Source organism: Elephantulus edwardii, unplaced genomic scaffold (assembly GCF_000299155.1).
Source record: "Elephantulus edwardii isolate Elephantulus edwardi_28Jun2011 unplaced genomic scaffold, EleEdw1.0 scaffold00064, whole genome shotgun sequence".
Taxonomy (NCBI): Eukaryota; Metazoa; Chordata; class Mammalia; order Macroscelidea; family Macroscelididae; genus Elephantulus; species Elephantulus edwardii.
The window spans coordinates 8041544-8047923 of NW_006399814.1; the positions used below are offsets into that span (position 1 = coordinate 8041544).

The 6380-nt window shown below is 52.3% G+C and overlaps 1 pseudogene; it reads left to right on the forward strand.

The window, feature by feature from the left end:
* The first annotated feature begins 4026 nt into the window (after positions 1–4026).
* LOC102874436 lies at positions 4027–5615 on the forward strand (annotated as a pseudogene).
* Positions 5616–6380: the final 765 nt, after the last annotated feature.

Below are 6380 nucleotides of genomic sequence, written 5' to 3' on the forward strand. Positions count from 1 at the left end.
AGAACACATTAAGGGGTGAGATCAGGCAGTGGTGGAAAGCATTGAGGAACTCAATCGGCACACTACTAGGAAAAATGGACGCAAAATACTGACATTTTCAAGTCCAGATAAGTAGGATGCTCTGGTAGCCTAGTCCTTACGGAACTGTGCTGCCAACCCAAAGGCCATGACTCTGGCAGTTCAAATCTAGCAGCTGCTCCACGGGAGAAAGCTGGGCGACTTCCCCCCTTTTTGATTTACAGCCTCGCACACCTAGTGGAGAATCAGATGAGTTGATTCCAACTCAACTGTGATGAGCTGAGAATCTTTTGTACAGAATCGACAAGTCCTCATCCAACATCTTCTAAGTTTACTTCTACCCTGATAAACAAAAATACTTTTAATATGAAATATTATTCTCTTTAAAGAAGTTTACCCTTAAGTGTGAAGTGTACCCTTAGGTAAGAACTTTTAAGAAGATAGTGCCAGGATCTTCACATGAATAGATATCTTTTGGGCTAAAGTGAGAAAGATGGGACAAATTATGTATACTGCATTGAAACAGAGGGATTTAACTGTTTAAAAGGGATTATGATTAGGTATTATTGTCATGACCAGAGTCTAGAACGGAAGGCTGCATAGTGGAGTGGACCTGGGGGAGGTATTGTATAACAATGAAAGAATTTTACTTTTCAAAGAGAGAAGTGAACTGGGGGGAAGGGTTGGCATGGAGAAAAGTTTAACAATGAATGAATGGAAATCCAAAGTCTCTATAAACTTTAACTGAAATAATAATGAATAAAAAAAATTAGCCCTTTCTATGTTCTTAGACAACATCCAGGTACATAGCCATCCTTACCCTCTGCTTCTCCACACCTTATAATGGAGGATGATGACAAGGACGGGAAGACATTCCTGAAATACTAACTTCGGCCCACAATTTTAACTTGGTACTCTGGACCTGCTTTTAGACTGGAAAAATGTAAAAAAGGAGCTGCGGCTTTCTAAATAGGTATCTCTCATATCTATAAAATGGAAACGCTCGTGTTTTCTAACTCATCTAAAATCTGATGCCCCACAGAACGGTTCTCAACTTCTAACAACATTCTAATGACACCTGAAGCTCAGTGTGAGCTCTGGTGAGCAGACAGCAGGCGGCTGTACTGCTAAACTGAAGGGGCACTTCTCTGCCCATCTGAATCTACCCTGACTGAGAGAAAGAGGAGCCATTTGTTCCGCTGTGATTTACAGCCTCCTGCAAACTCACTGGTGGGCAGACTGCCCAGAGAACAGAGATCTGCCCTAGAGAGGGTGAAAGCAAGATCCTCCATGGAGGCTGGGATTTCATCTCACATACTGTGGGGTCTGAGGCCTGGAGGGACTGATCCTTGCAGAAGGACATCAAACTTGGAAGGGTGGGGACAGCCCAGGAGAGGAAGACCCCGGATGAGATGGACACAGGAACTGGGGCGATGGGGTGGGGGTGTCGGGTCAGGTACACTGGCTCAGGACAGGGCAGGGTTCAGAGCTGCTGTGCACAGGGTCACTGTGAGCTGCAGGCCACTGGTCAGTATAGACCACCTCCACCACGACCACAACCACAACCACCACATTTTATTCCAAATCAGGGACATCCTGGACCATAAAGGTTTTTTAAGCGAGTCCCTGGGAAGTTACTATAACGACAGGGAAAGGCCTGCGCGCAGGAGTATACGAAGGCCCCGGGTTATGAATCGACTCCAGGAGGAAGTGACGCGCGGGTGCTGAACGGCGGGAGGGCAGCGTCCACGCCCCGCCGACGGGTGGAAGAGGTCTCTACGGCCCGCGGCCCTGCCCCCGGGGGCTGGACTCCCGGATGGACGTGCGGGTCCTCGGCCGGACTCCAGCCGCGTGCGGCGGGAGAAAGGCCTGGTGGTCCGCCTGTCCACAGCCCGGCTGGCCCCTAGCGCATGGGAACGGACCGCCCCACCTGACCGGCCATCAGAGGCCGTCCGTCGCGCAGGACGGTGCCCATCAGCCCGGGAACGCTGGGCTCCCCCAGTCCTCCTCCCGGGGAGCGCGATCGGGGCCGGCAGAACACCCCAGGGGCGCCCGCGGACAGCGGGAAGGACGCGGCGGCCACGCGGGGGGCGAGCCCCGAGGGAGACGCGCCGCCCGGGCCGCAGGGGTACAGCGATCGGGCCGGGATGGAGCCCCCGGGGAACGGCCATCGGGGCCGGGAGAAGGGAACCGGGATGGAGCCTCCGGGGGAAGGGCGATCGGGGCCGGGAGGAGGGAGCCGGGGGCGGGATGGAACCTGGCCGGGGCCGCCGGGGCAAGGGCGATCGGGATGGAGCCCCGTGGGAAGGGCGATCGGGATGGAGCCCCGGGGGAAGGGACCTGGGGCCGGGCTGAGGACCCATCGGGGGAAGGGTGATGGGGACCGGGATGGAGCCCTCGGAGGAACGGCCATCGGGGCCGGGAGAAGAGCCGGGAGTCGGGGCCGGGAAGAGGGAGCCGGGGCCGGGAAAGGGGAACCGGGGCCCCCGGGGGAACGGCGATCGGGGGAGAGGAGCTGGGAGGAGGGAGCCGGGCCGGGAGAGGAGCTGGGATGGAGCCCCCGGGGGAACGGCGATCGGGGCCGGGAGGGGAGCCGGGATGGAGCCGCAGGAGGCCCCTCGCAGGCCGGCTCGGCCCGGCCGCCCACCGCCTACCTCCTCCGAGCCGCAGACGCCCCGCGCCCCCTCCCGGTGACCGGCCCCGGACCCCGCGCCCACCGCCCGGCTCACAAACGGCCGCTGTCCCCGCCCCGCCCTCGGCGAACTCACCTCACGGGGTCCGGAGCGCGCGGTTCCGCCCGGGTCCGTCCGATTCCGCGGGGTCCGCCGGCCAGGCGCGCTCAGTCAACCAGCGCCTCGAGGAGCTCGCTGAGGGGCCGGCCCGCAGTCCCCAACACCATGGCCTGCGGGGGCCGCGTCTCTGCGTCCAGGAAAGAAGGAGAGGTGTGTCTGCTCAGCTACAGGCCACAGGCAACAGCATTTCAGTCGCTCAAGGCCGCCATCTTACACCTCGAACCTTCCCCCTCACAACCGATTCGAAAAATAAGAGAGGAGCGCCCGCCTCCGCTCACTGCGCAAGCACCGCAGAGCCTCGGGGCCGTGACGTCATGGCGCGCATGCGCAGCACGGCGGGACGCCGTTGGTGGGAAGAGCGTGGCCCTCGCGGGGAGGAGGCGCGGGTTCGCCGCACGCATGCGCACATCCGCGCGCATGCGCACTCTGACACCGCCGGGGGGGGGTGGGGCTGGTTCCGCAGTCGCCAGTTACGTTCAGGCACACTGGTCACGTGAGCGCACCGCTGGGCGTTTGATGGGTTTTGGCGCGAGGACCTGCTTTAAAAGTCCAAGACGGATTGTGGGTAGAAGCTTAGGGTTACGGTGTTGTCGTTTGTGTCTCCGTTTGTGTTGGCGTTGAAATACTGCGGACATGGGGCCGCGTCGTCGTCGTCGGGGCCGCAGCCGCGTGGTCGTAGCTATGTCCGCGGAGTGGGAAGCCGGCCAGTCCGGGAACAGGAAGTCCTTCAAGCTTCTAGGAATTTTAGACGTCCAGAACATTCCCTGTGCACGTGACTCAGTACTATATGGTTCGTTAGGATCTGTTGTGGCCGGCCTTGGACATTTTTTATTAACGAGTATAATTGTGCAAAACTAAGAATCCAGGAAAGAATTACCAGAGAAGGTATTAAAAATAAGATTTTATATGAAAGCACCCACCTTGATCCTGAAAGGAAAACCAAGAACAGCACAACAGCTGAGGAGCCATAAGCAGAGATCATCAATACAGCTCTCAGACCAGCGGACAGAGCCGAGATCAAGTGCACAAATCACCCAATTATGTACAAAGGAAATGAAGCCATCTTCACTTCTATCAGTACCTGTCAGTTATTCTGGTGGCTGTGTACGTGTTATGTGCCTCACTTTCTGAGAAAGTAAATTTAATTTACTGGCAGTGTGCGCTAAGAATAAAACTGTAAAATCTAAAAAAAAAAAAAATAAATACTGCGGACAAAATGCCGGAGCGAGACAGCGAGCCATTCTCCAACCATTTAGCCCCAGATGGCCATGATGATCCTCATTCCTTCCACCAATCAAAACACACCAATGAAGACTTCAGGAAACTTCTCATGACCCCAAGGGCTGCACCCACCTCTGCACCACCTTCTAAGTCATGTCACCATGAGAAGCCAAGAGAATACAATGAGGATGAAGACCCAGCTGCACGAAGGAGGAAAAACAAAAGTCATTATGCCAAGCTACGCCAACAAGAAATTGAACAAGAGCGAGAATTAGCTGAGAAATACCAGGACAGTGCCAAAGAACGGCAAGATGGTGTGAACAAAGATTATGAGGAAACAGAACTGATCAGTACTACTGCTAACTACAGGGCTGTGGGCCCCACTGCTGAGGCAGATAAATCAGCTGCAGAGAAGACAACTGATTCAGGAGACCAAGTTCTTGGGTGGTGATATGGAGCACACCCATTTGGTGAAAGGCTAGGATTTTGCTCGTCTTCAGAAGGTACGAGCTGAGATTGCCAGCAAAGAGAAGGAGGAGGAGGAACTGATGGAAAAGCCCCAGAAGGAAACCAAAAAAGATGAAGACCCTGAAAATAAGATTGAATTTAAAACACGTCTAGGCCTTAATGTTTACCGCATGCTCTTCAAAAGCAAAGCATATGAGCGGAATGAGCTATTCTTGCCTGGCCGCATGGCTTATGTGGTAGACCTGGATGATGAATATGCTGAAACAGATATCCCCACCACCCTTATCCGAAGCAAGGCTGATTGTCCTACCATGGAGGCTCAGACCACTCTAACTACAAATGACATCAGCAGCAGCAAGCTCACCCAGATCCTTTCCTACCTGAGACAGGGTACCTGAAGAGAAGAAGCCTCCAGAAGCAGATATGAATATTTTTGAAGATATTGGAGACTATGTGCCCTCTACAACCAAGACACCTCGGGACAAGGAATGAAAGAGATACCGAGAATGGGAACGTGAGACAGAGACCGTGACCGAGAAAGAGATCGGGAGCGAGAGAGAGAGAGAGGAGGAGAAGAAGAGGCACAGTTATTTTGAGAAGCCGAAAGTCGATGATGAGCCTATGGATGTTGACAAAGGACCTGGGTCTGCTAAGGAACTCATTAAGTCTATCAATGAAAAGTTTGCTGGGTCTGCTGGTTGGGAAGGCACAGAACCACTGAAGAAGCCAGAAGACAAAAAGCAGCTTGGAGAATTCTTCGGAATGACTAATAGTTACACAGAATGCTACCCAGCTACGATGGATGACATGGCTGTGGATAGTGATGAGGAAGTGGATTATAGCAAAATGGACCAGGGTAACAAGAAGGGTCCCTTACGCCACTGGGCCTTTGATACCCAGGAAGAATACAGCGAATATATGAACAACAAGGAAGCTTTGCCCAAGGCTGCATTCCAGTATGGCATCAAGATGTCTGAAGGGAGGAAAACCAGACGCTTTAAAGAAACCAATGACAAGGCAGAGCTTGATCGCCAGTGGAAGAAGATTAGTGCAATCATTGAGAAGAGGAAGAAGATGGAAGCTGATGGAGTTGAAGTTAAAAGACCAAAATATTAATCTCCTGTTGCAACTCCAGGAACAATCTCCACCAGGACATATTTCCCACTATTTTCTTGTCATAATTTCAAGAAAGGGTGTGTTGTTTTAAATGTATATAAAATCTTTTGTATAATCACTTAGTTCTATTAAAATTGGCTAGCCTGCTGTCATCTTTCTGTTTAGCATCCTCCCTTCAGGGCCTTTGGAGCATCAAGAAAGCCACTTCTAAGGTTGCATACTGGAATGTACTTGGGGCGGTGGGAGGGGTGCGGGGGGATTGTGTACCAGGGAGGGAGTCTTTCTTTTACTTTTGAAGGAGAGGAGCAAACTGGGGGCCGGGGGGAGAGGGCTGGGTGGGGAGAGAAGTGCAGCAATGAATGAATGGAAATCCAAATTCTCTGTAAATGTTCATTAAAATTATTAAGAAAATAAAATAATGAAAAAAAAGAAAGCCACTTCTGTGGGTTAAATAAAAGCACTTTCAGAAAAAAAAAAAAGGGGCAAGATGCTGCACTGCAATCCCAGAGGTACGCGGTTCAAATCCACCAGATGCTCTGCTGGAGAAGGAGGGGGCAATCTCCTCCTGTACCAGCCAGATCTGATTTGACGGTATATGAAAAAATAATACAATAAAAATAAAAAACAACAACTTAGTTTAAAGGAAAAAAAAGTAGCCACACTGTACAAGGAACTCATGCAATATTATTCAAAATGGGTGACCCTGGAGGACGTTATGCTGAGTGAAATATCTCAGTCACAAAAGGACAAATACTGCATGGTGCC